The sequence below is a fragment of the Chinchilla lanigera genome, unplaced genomic scaffold, assembly GCF_000276665.1.
Source record: "Chinchilla lanigera isolate Chin_1 unplaced genomic scaffold, ChiLan1.0 scaffold00014, whole genome shotgun sequence".
In the NCBI taxonomy this organism is placed as follows: Eukaryota; Metazoa; Chordata; class Mammalia; order Rodentia; family Chinchillidae; genus Chinchilla; species Chinchilla lanigera.
Window position 1 is genome coordinate 7513285 of NW_004955415.1, and position 14111 is coordinate 7527395.

The window sequence follows — 14111 nt, forward strand, 5'->3', positions numbered from 1 at the left end:
ACATATTTTATATGTGGCCCAAGACAATTCCTGTTCTCTCACTGTGGCCCAGCATGAGCTGCTGGTTGGACATGCCCTCCAGCCTGGCTCCTTCCTTCACTCTTCTATTGGAAAAAGCACCATAAAACAACAGCAACAACACTCCCTGAGGATGCACTAGCATTTTCCACGCACCACTTCATTAATTCCTTTCCATGATATCATTATTATTACCACTCTGAAAATGAGGAAATAGATTCAAATTATCAACCTAGCCAAGGATATACAACCAGTAAGAGATGGAAAGAGGTATCTGATCAACACCAGAGCTGTGAAAATACAGGCCTTATATATGATGGTAGCTAACACTTACTGAACATTTCTTATGGGCGAGGCTTTATTCCACAAATTCCACATGCATTAATTCATTCACCCACAATACTCTATTGGTCAAAGTTCTCATGCACTATTCCTATTCCATTATAGATGATAAACAGAGATACACTGATGATACCAATTGATGATAGAAGGCAGAGGTAGATATGATAGATGGATGACATGATAGATATATAAATAATAATAGATATTGATAAGTAAACATAGTTGATACATAGAGATAGATGATAGACACAGATGATATATAGACAATATATGTAGATAGGTGATATGTATAGATAGATAATAGATAAGTGACAAATAGATGATTGAGAGAGAGAGAGAGAGAGAGAGAGAGAGAGAGAGAGAGAGAGAGAGAGAGGATCCCAGCCATAACTGATAAATTCACTGATATTTTTTCACCTATTGCCTGGGATGTGGCAGCCAGGCCCTAGGTAGGCAAAGCCTGGAGTTGGTGAGATGTATTAGCCCTGACTGACCTGCAAGAGATGCCACCCATACAGAAGCACTATGTATGTTGTATACATATTTATAATTTAATGAAATAGGAGTACCGTACAGAAACAGAGAAGGAAATAGCTAATCCATGTGTAATATGAAAAGCTTACTCAGAAGGAGTGACACCTGAGCAGAATTCTAAAGCAGTTAAGCCAGCCCCCAACACATGATCCGCCACTAGACAGGACATATGCCGTACTGAACCAAGAGTGCGTGCTGGGGCAGCAGGTATCTGAGGCTTCTCTGCTGCTGTAAGAAACAGATTCTCCATTTGCCAGCCTCAGCCCACCCATCCTTTTCTTCATGCATCCAGTAACATGTTAAGCTCCCATACTTTAGGTGGAAAGAATAAAAGGAAGCCAGTATTTATGGAACAGGTATCATGTGAAGGCATTGGGGATAAGCATTGTTTAAAATCATCACAATCACTTGATGGGCAAGTATATTATTACTCCATGTTTTGAAATGGATTCAAGAGGCAAATGATACCACCAGAAGTTTTATCTCCATCTTTCTTGGTCTAAATCCTACAACAGTGATAGTAACACACAGGTCTCTTGGTGTGTTTATTTCTGCCTGAGGAAAACAGGCCACTCTCAGAGGATAAAAACTGCATGACAGCTAACCAGGAGTACAAACTTGGTCTGATGCCAAAACAGAGTGACATCAAGTGACTCACAGAGGTCTCCCGCTCCCAAATCTGAGCTGATCACCAACTAACTGTCCCCATGTGAGACCGCCCATGCCCCGCAGGTTAAACCCCTCACAGCAGAATCACCACGACCTGCCATCGCAGAGGATCCCGGCCCTCAACACCATCACAGTGGTCATGGTGGGGACAGAAACGGGATTAGCTGCTGCCAGACACACCTTCCTGTGCACTGCCAGCCTTCCACCCCATTCTCAGAAAGGTCCGCCTGGGTTTCCTTAGCCAGACAACACTCCAAGCAGCTGCATTTGGTCCAACATGGGGGTGGGGTGTACAAAGGTCATTTCCCCAGAAATCAGCCTTCGATAAAACCCAGAAGTCCAAACAGGGATAGCCACAGTGCAGGGATTCTTGCTCTGGTAAGCCAATGCTATGCTCCTTTCCAGCCAGAACAGAAAAGTCATGTGGGTACCAAGGAGGACCCAAGAAGCTAGAAAGCGGGTAAGGGTACCTCAATGGCAAAAGAAAAGGCAACATTGTACCACCTTGAACACTCAGTTGGGTTCGTTCATTCACTAAATATTTCACTGGTCACATACTCCCTGCCAAGGCCTGTGCCAGGATGGTATGGGGAAGCAGGTGTGGCAGCCCCAGTCTTCATACATGCCGTAGTACATCACGGATGTCAGCAAACTCACAGGCAATGGTGGCAGTTAAAGGTCTTGGTTAAATGCCACAGGTGCCAGGCCTACCTGCCTGGCTGGGTTGCAACCTGAGCTCCACCACTTAAATCTCAGAAACCCTGAATACATGACTTAAGCTCTTTGTCTCAATTACCTTATGGGTAAATACGGATTAAAACAGTACCTATCTCAAAATCTCCACACAATTAAATGGCTTAATATACACAAAGCTCTCAGAAGGATAACTGGCCCACAAAAGGCACTTAATGCTTGCTCGCTGCTCTGCTTCTGCTAGTAGTGTACGGCTGCATGCTAGGCACTCGGTGGGCACGCCCAGGTGCCAGGAAAGTGTGACACAGCGCCACCTGCTGCAAACCAGAGCCAAGAAGGCAATTCCCAAGGGAAAGCCTGAAGGCTCAGTAGGTAAGGAGTTATCAGAAGGGACAGAGCATCTCAGGCATCAGGATAGGACACACGAGGGCAAAATAGCACACAGTACATTAAAGAACGTACAGAATTCCAGGCTGAGTGACCAGGAAAAAGTAGGAACACAGCCTACAAGAAGGAAGGGGGCATGATCAGGACGAGGGACGGTAACGCATGCCCTGAGAAACAGCACCTAGCCCTAATTAGAGCCACTCGCTGGGGCTCCTCCAACAGCTAGCTTATGAGCAGCTCACTTGAGGAAATATGTTTAGTCTGGGTACAGGGGACACACTGATAAATTCAGCTCATCGGTCAGGCCCTCAGAGGGGGATTTCCTGGCCTCGCTAAGTTCCAAGAGGACTGTGGAATTGTTTAGTCCACTCTTCATCCTGAACATTGAGCAATATCTGGCCCGCATAGGATGTGCTCAATAAATTTTCATTGAGTAAATAAACAAATGAGTGAGGAACTCAAGCATGGGCCCTTCCCTGAGGAAACTTACAAGGTGAACAACGTGTGGTAGGAGTTTTTGGTTAAGGAGGACCTACTATATGGAGACCCGAATGGTACCACAGGACTTCTCAGAGGATCGGAGAACTAAAATGAAAAAACTGAGAGCCAGTGAGCCAAGATGTGTTAACAGTGAGCAGCCGAGCTCAAACTGCAGCATTAGTTAACAGAACATATGTGTGCCTGCCTGGTGCATTATCATCCCTGTAGTAGTTAGCCTTGTGGGACCGTGCAAAGCATGTAGAAAGGCTGACAGCTTATAATCAATACCATGTTCACTCATGCAGGCAGCAACATTATCACATCCTAGATATTACCCCCACCTCCCGGCAGCAGCACTAAATATTCCCCATAACAAGGCTTTGGAAAGTGACAAGAGCTATTATTCTCTACCCTTCCATTTGGAAGCAAGAGGTGAGACAAACCTTCCCCTGAACATTCTTGAGGGACAGAAGTCAGTCTCCCAAAGAAATACCTCAGAGCTAGAATATGCCTAATACAGCAGGACAAGGAAGAGAGAAGACTGACATTTTCATTCCCATAGGTGTCCACAACATAGGAGCGGAGGTTCTGTGCATGATACGAAGAACAGCAATAAATCAGAGGGGGATGGATGATAAGGCTCATGGAATATATGAGGTGTGAATGCTGAACTTTATTCTACATGTCCAAATCACGCCAATAAAAAACTTGACTTTCCAGCACCGTGGCTTTCTTATTTCAGTTTCTCTGCCCGTGGCATAACTGAAAGTCATATTTCATCTCGGCCATGGGTTTCCAACTCCAAATACACACTGCTTATGAACAGTCCGCCTGAATGTATCAAAGAGATCAGCAAACAATTACATTTGCATGTTAAACACAACTAATCTCTCAGTGAAGGGAAATGGAGCCACCCATATTATATACTCGCCACAAAGCAGAATTGCACTAAAATATACGGTGCACTGGGCCTTTAGCCTGTGATGGAATTCTAATGAGAAAATGGCAAAAGGTTTGTTTTAGGGCTTTGTTTTCTGTGTTTGTGCGCATGTGGTGGTGGTGATTGAACCCAGGGCTTCAGACAGGCTCTACTACTTAGCTACATTGCATCTATTTTTATTTTATTTTGGAATAGGGTCTTGCTAAGTTTCCCACTCTGGCCCTGAACTTGCAATCCTCCTGCCTTAATACTCCCAAGTAGCTGAGATCATAGGCCTGTGCCACCACCCTCTGCCAGGGTTGTGGCTTAATTTCAATGTTGCGTTTATGTAATGATGGCTCTATTTTTCATTTCCTCCCTGATAAGATGGGGGACTTAACTCTTATTTTTCATATTCTTTTTAAAAATCCGCAGCTGTAAACTCAGTAAATTTGTGATGCTTCATGCGAAAACCCCCTGGAATTCAAAGATGAGTACACTGATGATCAGACAAAAAAGTCACAGAGACTGACCAAGTCATAGAAACCGAACAAGGGAGCAGAGGTGGAAGAGCTGACTTTTCCAAAGTACAAAAAGAATGTTCCATTTCAGGAGCAAAACATGGCACAAAGGCACTCTTCCCCTTGGCCTCCCAGGGATGCTTAACTAACAAGACCCTGGGGAGGCTCCAGCAAGAACAGTGATTATAGCTTTTCCCCCTTCTGTGGCATTCAATAAACTCCTCTTACCGCTACACCACACACACACACACACACACACACACACACACACACACACACACACGCCTCAACACCCCATTAAAGGACTCTCTGAGACTCTGAATTCATTACCCTTCCTGGAGGAATAGAGGATGCTTCCCAGCTGCTTAAGACAACCTGAAAACAAGGGTTGTAAAATTTGTAATTGTCTTTTTACGTCAGAACTGGGGAATCTGTTTACAAATTAAAGCTCTGTTGGCTTGGTTGATAATAAGGTTATATGACTCCACCTAAGACTGTAACAGCCTCCTTTTATGTGCTCATTATTATATAACTGTCCAGGTGATGAGCAGTAACTGCACACTATTGTGTCTGGAGATGTTTCTACTAACTCAGGGGATTTCATGACCAGAAAGATGCTGCTGGCTTCCCACAGGCACATGGAGAATTATTCTGAGGCCAAGATAGAAACCAGGTCTTTGAAATTTTAAGATTAGTTTTATTTCATTGTTGTGCTTGGTTTCATTTTTCCTAAAGTCAAGGGGTCTACTGAAACCAAGGTTGAAGTTCACGATTTTAATTTTAGTTCCTACCCAAAATATCACATTTTTACCTGAGATACATTCAAGGATGTTTGGCTGTGGCCTCATGCCAAGACTCACAGACATCCACACTGGTACAGGTGTGCAAAGCAACCGTGCTGCATTTATTTATCACATTAAATATCATCAACCATGAGATTAAATGCTAAATTACTTTGCCTTCCTACAAAGTACTTGCCCAAACAATTATTCCGTACCTCATCATGTACCACACAGTCAGCTACAGAGATGAACGCAGGTCCCAGGAGGTAAGACTAAATATAGGCAAAGGGACAGGAACGTGACTGAGAAGAACTATTTCTGAGTATTACAAGCAGTTTGATTTTGCTGACAGAAAAGACTCTTGACCAAGACTGGTAGGGCGCTGGTGAGATAGCGGAGCCCAGACTGTAGAGAGCCACTTAGAGCTTAGACTTCTCACGGCAGGCTGTGGAGTGCCACCAGGAAGTTTGAAGAGGAGAATTGCCAGAGCTGAAATTGAATTTTCGAAGCTCTCTCTGGCAACTGTAACAATGATGCATCTGAAGTGGGCAAGATTGAAGGCAGGGAGCTACTTCCAAAGATGTTGAAGTAGCCCAGGAGAGAGGTGATAAAAATCTGAACTAGGAATGAAAGAAAAGTTAAAGAGATAAAAATCAATAGAACTTAGAGATTGATTTTATAAGAGCTAAGAAAGAAAGAGAAGTTAATAAAGATGCCTAAGGCTGGTAGCTGTGATCATAAACAACAATCAAAAAAAAGATATTGCATTGTTTCTCTTGTGTGAGAAACTCACAGTACTATATAAATAAGGAGCGAAATGGGAGATAGATACTAAGAAGTAGAAAGAGCTTTTTCAAATAGGAAGGGGAGTAAGAGATGTGGGAGGGGAGGAAGGATGGGAGAAAAGATTTAAAGGAATAAAGAAGGGAAAAATGGAAGCTTTTGTAAGTGGGGAGGGGAGGAGGGTTGGAAGGACGGAAGGGAACCAAAAAAAAAAAATGAAGGTGTGCTGTGTACATGTACAAATCCCCCATGATGAATGTGGTCATTATATAATGCAAACATGTACTAATAGAATTTTTTTAAAGAAAAAAGATGGGGAATAAATAAACAGGAACAGATTCAAGAAGAAATCTAATTCTGGACACAATGAAGAGCTTGAGGAGCCAGTGAGGTGCCAGAGAAAGCAAGATTCCCAGTGGGCATGGGGATCAAAAGTCACTGAGATGTCAGAGAGTGAGGAATCAGTGTGAGGTGGCCTCTGAGAGGGAGATGACACAGGTAGAGTGCTGCTTGCGTACAGGCCCAGGAGCAGACAGAGGAGGGGACCACACAAACCAAACAGGAAGGAGGCATCAGACGTGAGAATTATCAAGGAGATAAGGGAAGAGTTTTCTCTTAGAAACATGAAGAGTTCCTACAAATTACATTAAAAAGAAAAAGAGACTCAATAGAAAAGTGGTTAAGAGAGTTAGACAATTCACAGAAGATGCCAATGTACACAAGAGATGTGCTCTATTTAGCCATTAGAGAAAAGCAAATAGTATAATATAGTGACAACATGAATAAAATTAGAACTGCCACTGATAGCTCACAGCTGGAATTCTCAATACTGCTGGTGAGATTATAAATCTACCACTTTGGAAACCCTTTTACATTATCTCCTGACATTAAATATTCTCATACCCTATAACCTAGTAAAATATAAATGTGTATGTGTGTGTGTATGTGTGTATGTCTATCACAATACCGAGTGAAAGTTGTAACAGGATTGTATTCTGTAATCTGTGTTTAAATTATATCCAACAAATGCACTCACTAGGAGACAAATTCAAAACACCACTGTGGAGGACCACTGGGATAGCTCTCCTTGAAAGAAGACCATTTGTCTCCATTTTCACTAAACCTGGCCCTAATTCCATACATTGATATGTACAGAGCTGCTTAGGGTAATACTCTACACCCTCAAAGGCCTTTAAGCAATGCAAATGGTTCTAGCCAAGGCACTGATGTGCAACCTTTGAAGCAATGCAACAGGTCAGTGATGTCCCACCTACAGCTCCCAACTAGTATGCATGAGCAAGGCCCAGTGACACTGAGCTGTCAGCTCAGACTGAGGCTCAGGAAAGAACCCATGACATAACTCCATAACTGCAGATATGTGTTTGTCTCTTTATGTGTATGGGTTGCACTGGAAGTGGTAGATTGGAACTACTTATTGAAATTTCGATAACTTTTCATGGGGTTTACAAATGTGGACTCCTCTGGACTGTGACAAGGCTGGAGAGGGCTCTCTGTACACCACTATTCATAAATGCTAAAATTTAAGAATAGGATCATCAAAAGTTGAATGTAACAACATGTTCTTCCCACAAAAAGGAATACTACCAATGAATACCAATGAACTACCACCTGACACAGGACATAATGTTTACAAATCTGAGATTAAGGAAAATAAACCAACCAAAATAATGTATATTTCACAGTTATGACTTCATTAAATTGACATTCAGGAAAAATTAGTCTTTAGAGGTTCTTTGTACATGGTAAAACTATACAGAAAAGCAAGGAGTTGGGGGCAGTGGCGCACACCTTAACCCTGGTGCTCTGGAAGGCTGAGGGAGTTCAAGCCCAGCTGGTCAGTCTAGTGACTTAGTGAGTCCCTATCTCAAAATTTTAAAAGGGGTGGGGGTGCAGCTCAATACAAGGGCCTTGGGTTCAATCCCAGCTACCCAAGGGGAAAAAGGAGGAAGGAGGGAATATGAATGAGGACAGGGAAAACGTCCCTGTTGAATTAAGGACAATGCTTATCTTCAGGACTTCTGAGAGGTTAACACACCACTAATTCACCTCTTGAAGGTTTTCTCACGATAATTCATTAAGCTGTATATTTATTCTACATACTGTAATTTTTGGTACACATAGTACATTTCATAGTTTAAAAGATTTTTCTAAAATCTAAGGAACTCAATCACCCTAAAGACATACATTAAGGAGGGAAACAGCCCCATGGGCATGTCAGGAGCCCTAGATAATGTCACTGTCTCACAGCCTAGTATAGAGTGTTTATAATGATGACTGAGACATCTAGAAAATGTCATGCTGGTTCTGTATCTGCAGATGGACAATGCAAGAAAACACAAAATTCTTAACCAAAAAATGAGAGTAACAGCAGTTGCAACAGCGACAGCTGGAAGAAAACCCATGCTACAGCTAGGAGTTGGGAGCAGGTACACCCTCTCACTCCTTTGCTTTCAGAATTTTTCTTTGTTTGTCCACATCAAATTATCTTTCTCTTAATGCCCTCCAAAAAGGATAGCCACTAATCGCACTCTTCCACTAATAAGAAGTAGAAATGGAGGTGTCACTTTCACAGATATACATCTGGCATGTTACTGAAGTATTTCCATCCACTATTTCCACTTACATCAAATATATCCACTGACCTCATTGCATGGAAAAAGGCACTAAAAGGACATTGTTAATACAGATAGCACTTGTTTTTGCTACCAAAATTCTACCCTCTTAATTACAGAAGTTCCTTATTTTCTTGGGGTGGCCTGCTCTTTCCAAATCCCTCTCCATGGACATTGGATGTAACTGTGCTTATTCCTAGCTCCACAGATGGAGCAGGAAACCTGGGAAGTTAAGACATCATTTAAATTGGACAAAGGGGTAAAGAAGACTCCATTCTAGAGATTGGTTTGGATAAGCCAGAAATGGATATGCACTTTTTTGTTGAATGTGAATGCAAAAGGATTAGAAACTGTAGTACCTGCGATCATCTTGCCACCATAAAAAGTCTAAGCATTCAGTATGGCATAATGGTTTAGAACACATACCCAGAAATTCTTCCTATGGAGGACCAAAGAGTAAAGATCTTAGGTTTGGTAAGCCACATGCTATCTATTGTAACTGCTCAACTCTTTCCCCTGTAGAGTGAAAATATCTATTAATAAATGTACATATAACAAGTGTGACCATGTATGTATCTTAGTTGCTTTCCTTATTGCTGAGACAAAATACCAAACACCCAAAATTATTTAGCTCACAGTTGTAGACGTTTCAGTCCATAATCGGCTGGCTCCAAGGTACGGTGGCATGGCAGAGGAGAACAATTCATGGCAGGCAGAAAGTAGCAAAGTCAGGGAGACAAGCCTCTTTCTGCCCCTTTTATCTTATCCAGACTGCTGGGATTAGGCCAGCTCCAATCCAATCAGTGGACTGATCCAGCAATCACCCACCCTTAATTCCGGCACATTCCAGTGTGCATCCAGTTAGCGATGCACACTCTAGATTCAGCCACCTCCAAAAAAAAAAAAAAAAAAAAAAGCCCTGGGACCACATGAGGCTTTGGAGAAACATCTAGACACAAACCATAACACCATGTTGCAATACAACTTTTTTTAAAAAATGGTTGGAGGTAGGATTTGCCACCCAGGCTGTGGTTTGCTGTCCTCTAACATAGAGCATGTTGAACCCTAGCTCCCTCACTTTCCCAGTCCTGAACAAGTTACTTAAATTCTTTATGTCTCACCTCCCTCCTTTGTAATGGAAATGATAATATTATCTACTTCATAGACTCATTGTGAGGATCAAATGAATTGATAAACGTGAAATTCCTAAAAAAAAAAACAGTGTGGGAGGGCTGGAGATTTAGCTCAGCAGCACAGTGCTTGCCTGGCAAGCGCGAGGTCATGAGTTCGAGTCCCGGTCGGAAAAAAACAAACAAAACAAACAAACAAACAAAAAAACAGCGCGGGACACTGTGAAGCCTGGCAAGTACTAACTCTCATTACCCTTATCATTATGAGCACTAACAATGAGACAGATAGAGAAATACAGTAATATATCAAAATGGAACAAAAGCCCTTTACACACTATTTAGTTACATGAGACAATAAATTTATTATTTTTTGTTTTTTACCTGAACAAGTCTGAGATGGTTTTCTTAGTATTGAAATCATCCCATCTAAATAAGGGAAAATCAGAACAGGGATGACAATTACCTAATATCCATGATGAACTTTCATCATTTCTGGATCCATCACAGACATCACCAGCTAATCCCCCCAGCCTGTCCCAGACAAGGTCTCAAATATGGTTTTCCCCTAAAAAAGATTGTAAGATCGATTCGATCAAAGTCAAACATGAAATGAACCCCCTCTGTCCTTGCGAAAACCATGAACTCTAGAAGTTAATCTCCAGTAATACTTAGGAGCTATGTAAATTCTTTTTAGTGTACACTTGTAACAAAGGAAGAAATCTGCCAAAATTGTTAGCCATTTTAAATCCATACACTTTCAGCTGATTGAGAAAAAAAAACTTGAGAGCAATCTATATTCCTCTTATTTTTAAAAAGGGATGTTCTAGAAGGTGGCACTCAATAAATGGTATCTTATGAATGAAGTAAGCAAAATCTGCTGAAGAACAAGCTACTCCTCTGACCCTTGAAGTGGTAAAAGTAATCGACTTCAAAATGAATGCAGTACTGATCTAAGCAGCATTCTTAACCTATGGTAGGAAAAACAATGACAATACCATCTTGGTTGGTTTTACATTCAGGGAAACTTTTTAATTCACAACACAAGTGAGCCTAGAACCTTGATTCTTTTTATATAAAAATATAACTAATAGAGGAAAATTCAAGGTGAAGGAATAAAGGTGTTCAGCTTCTTCTCCTCCACAAAGAACCACCAAAGCAACAGGAGCACAGTTGCATTTTGAGGTGAGTGATCATAGGAGAACACTGGAAATTAGCAAGAGAGAGAAGGGCATTTTGTGAGACTCTGAGACACTGGACAAAAGCAAAGAAAGAGAAACAAAGCGCCTCCAGATTCTGCCACCCTGGCTCCACAGCGAAGAGGGGCCATGGGGTAAGTGTGAAAAAGAGAGTCCCCAACAGACTCCTTAAGTGCTCACTCAATCCTCATTACTGGAATGTTTCTCAATCCTCATAGGCTTGCAGCACATTTAGATAAGTAACCTACAGAACCTGAAATCTGCCCAGTAGCATGGCTTTGGATAAGGATCTCAACATCTCCCAGCAAATTCCCAGAGAGCTGTAGCTAGGCGCCATCTTGGGACCTGATTGATGTTGAGTTTGGACTGCTCTAGGGGTCAGAAACCCTTGTACATTCCCATTCCTTGAACTCCACAGACACTTCACTGCAATGCCTTGGGGTGTGGGGTTTTCTGCCTTATGAACCTGTTAGACCCAGCAGAATGGCTGTGACCTAAGGCTTCTGGGTATCCTGCACTCTACGGAACATATGTTAAGACAGAGAAAAACAAAGGTCACAACACTCAAGAACCAAAAAATCAAGGCACTTTTTCTGAGACCAAGGGCATGGTCAGTCATGTGTGGACTCATGACAGTGTCAGGATTAAAGGGAGGCATACATGCAGTTTCTGTTGCACCCCACTTACACCCCCATGCCCAGCTCTTGTTACTGACAGGAAGGGGAGGGGGCAATAACTAACACTTAACAAAACAATATCAGAGTTAGATTATACTATCAATTAAATGGATTTAACAGACATTTACAAAATATCCCATCCAATAGCTGCACCATACACATTCTTTTCATTAATACATGGAATTTTCTCTAAAATAAAAAATATACTCGGCCACAGAACAAGTCTTAACAAATAATAAAAACTGAAATAAAATCCTATGTCATTTCTTATCACATTGGTGTAACACTAGAGGTCAAAGACAAAAGAAATTTTAAAAATTATACAAATACATAGAAACTAAACAGTTTTGAACAAACAATGGGTCACCAAAACAATCAAAAGGGAAATGTAAAAGTTCCTTCAAACAGCCAGGCAGAGTGGTGCATGCCTGTAATCCTAGCACTCAGAAGGCTGAGGCAGGAGGATCACCATGAGTTTGAGGTCAGCCTTAGCTACATAGTGAGTTCAAGACCAACCTAGACTATACAGCAAGATAGATAGGTGGGTAGGTGGGTAGGTATGTAGGTATGTAGGTAGGTAGGTAGGTAGGTAGTTAGGTATATAGGTACGTAGGTAGGTAGGTAGGTAGATAGATGAGGGAGAGAGAGAAAGAGAGAGAGAGAGCGAGAGAGATGCCTTGAAACAAAGGAAGTGGAAACACAATATGCCAAAATTTATGGGGTACAAAAAAAGCACTATTAAAAGAGAAATTAATAGCAATGAGTGCTCAAATATAAAAATGGAGAGATTTCCAATAAACAGACTGAAGCTGCACCTCAAAAATTTAGAAAAGCAAGAACAAACCAAACACAAAATTAGTAGAAGACAGGGCATACTCTACCTTCTCCCTCTGGCCAGACTGTCATCTCCATGGAGGAGCCCCAGGTAATCATGACTATAGGGGAAAAAGAAAACAGCCTGCTGCTAGACACAGGTGCAAGTCTCTCGGTCCTTCTTTTCAATCCTGGCCTTCCTTCAAGCCCTCACACCTCAGTGAAAGGAGTCACTGGTGAGGAGGTAATACACTATTTTTCACAACCCTTAGGCTGTAACTACTTGTTAGATCCTTCTTGTGTATTTCTGTCTTCCTGAGAAACCACTTTGAAGATACCACCATGTATTACAGCAGCCATTGATATTTTCCTACTAATCTGTCCATGACTCTTTAATGTTTGCATTGTTCCTATGCTATTTCATAAATGGATGTATGTTTATTACTATGTGTTTCCTACAACAACCATTGAGAATAGTCAATGATTATTCAATTGGTCACTCATGTATAGCTCTATTTATTTTCTTTAGAAACCACTTTGTAGATACCAAAGTATAGTATAACAACTATTGATAATCTCCTACCACTTTTGTCTGTAACTCACTATTATTTGTCTATTTATTTTCCTGAGAAACTATCTTGAAGATAACAATATGTAAAACAACAACCATCCTGCCATAATTTCCTGCCACTTTGTCTGTAATTCAGTAAGCCCCTGACAGAATTGATCAAGAACAAGATCCAACAGTATGCTGCAAAAAAATCACATTTAATGCAAAAAGAAAGTCATAGACTAAAAGTCAAAGGAAGAAAAACACTTAATAAAACAGGAACTCAGAAAAAAGTATGGTAGCTTTTCTATCTGCAAAGTGGATTTCAGGCCAAGACTGATCAGGAGAGACAAAGAAACTTACTACATACCTGTTAATGGAACAATCCAAGAGGAAGTGATAACAATCATAAATACATATGCACCAAATACTAGCACACATCCCTACATAAAACAAATACTAATGGATATGAAAAATTACATAAACACTAATACATTTGCAGTGGGGGACTTCAGTACCCCACTGTCACTAACAAACAGATAAAGACGACAAAAAATCAACAAAGAAATATTAGAGCTGAAACAAACTTTTGTACAAATGGATTTAGTAGATATCTATAGTGTTCCACCCCAAAACAACAGAATACGTATTCTTCTCAGCAGCATGCAGGACTTTCTCTAAAATAGACCACATACTACATCATAGAACATGCTTAAGTAAATGAAAAGGGATTGAAATTATCACATGTATATTATATCATAGAGCAATGAAATTGGAAATGAATGGTGAAAGAAACCACAAAAACTACACAAGCACATGGAAATTAAATAGTACACTGCTGAACAACTAGTGGTCAAAGATAAAATTAAAGAAGAAATTAGACAGTTTCTACAATTAAACAAAAATGCCAATACAACATACCAGAACTTTTGGGACACAGTAGAAGCAGTCCTTTGAGGGAAATTTATAGTGGTGAATTCCCAT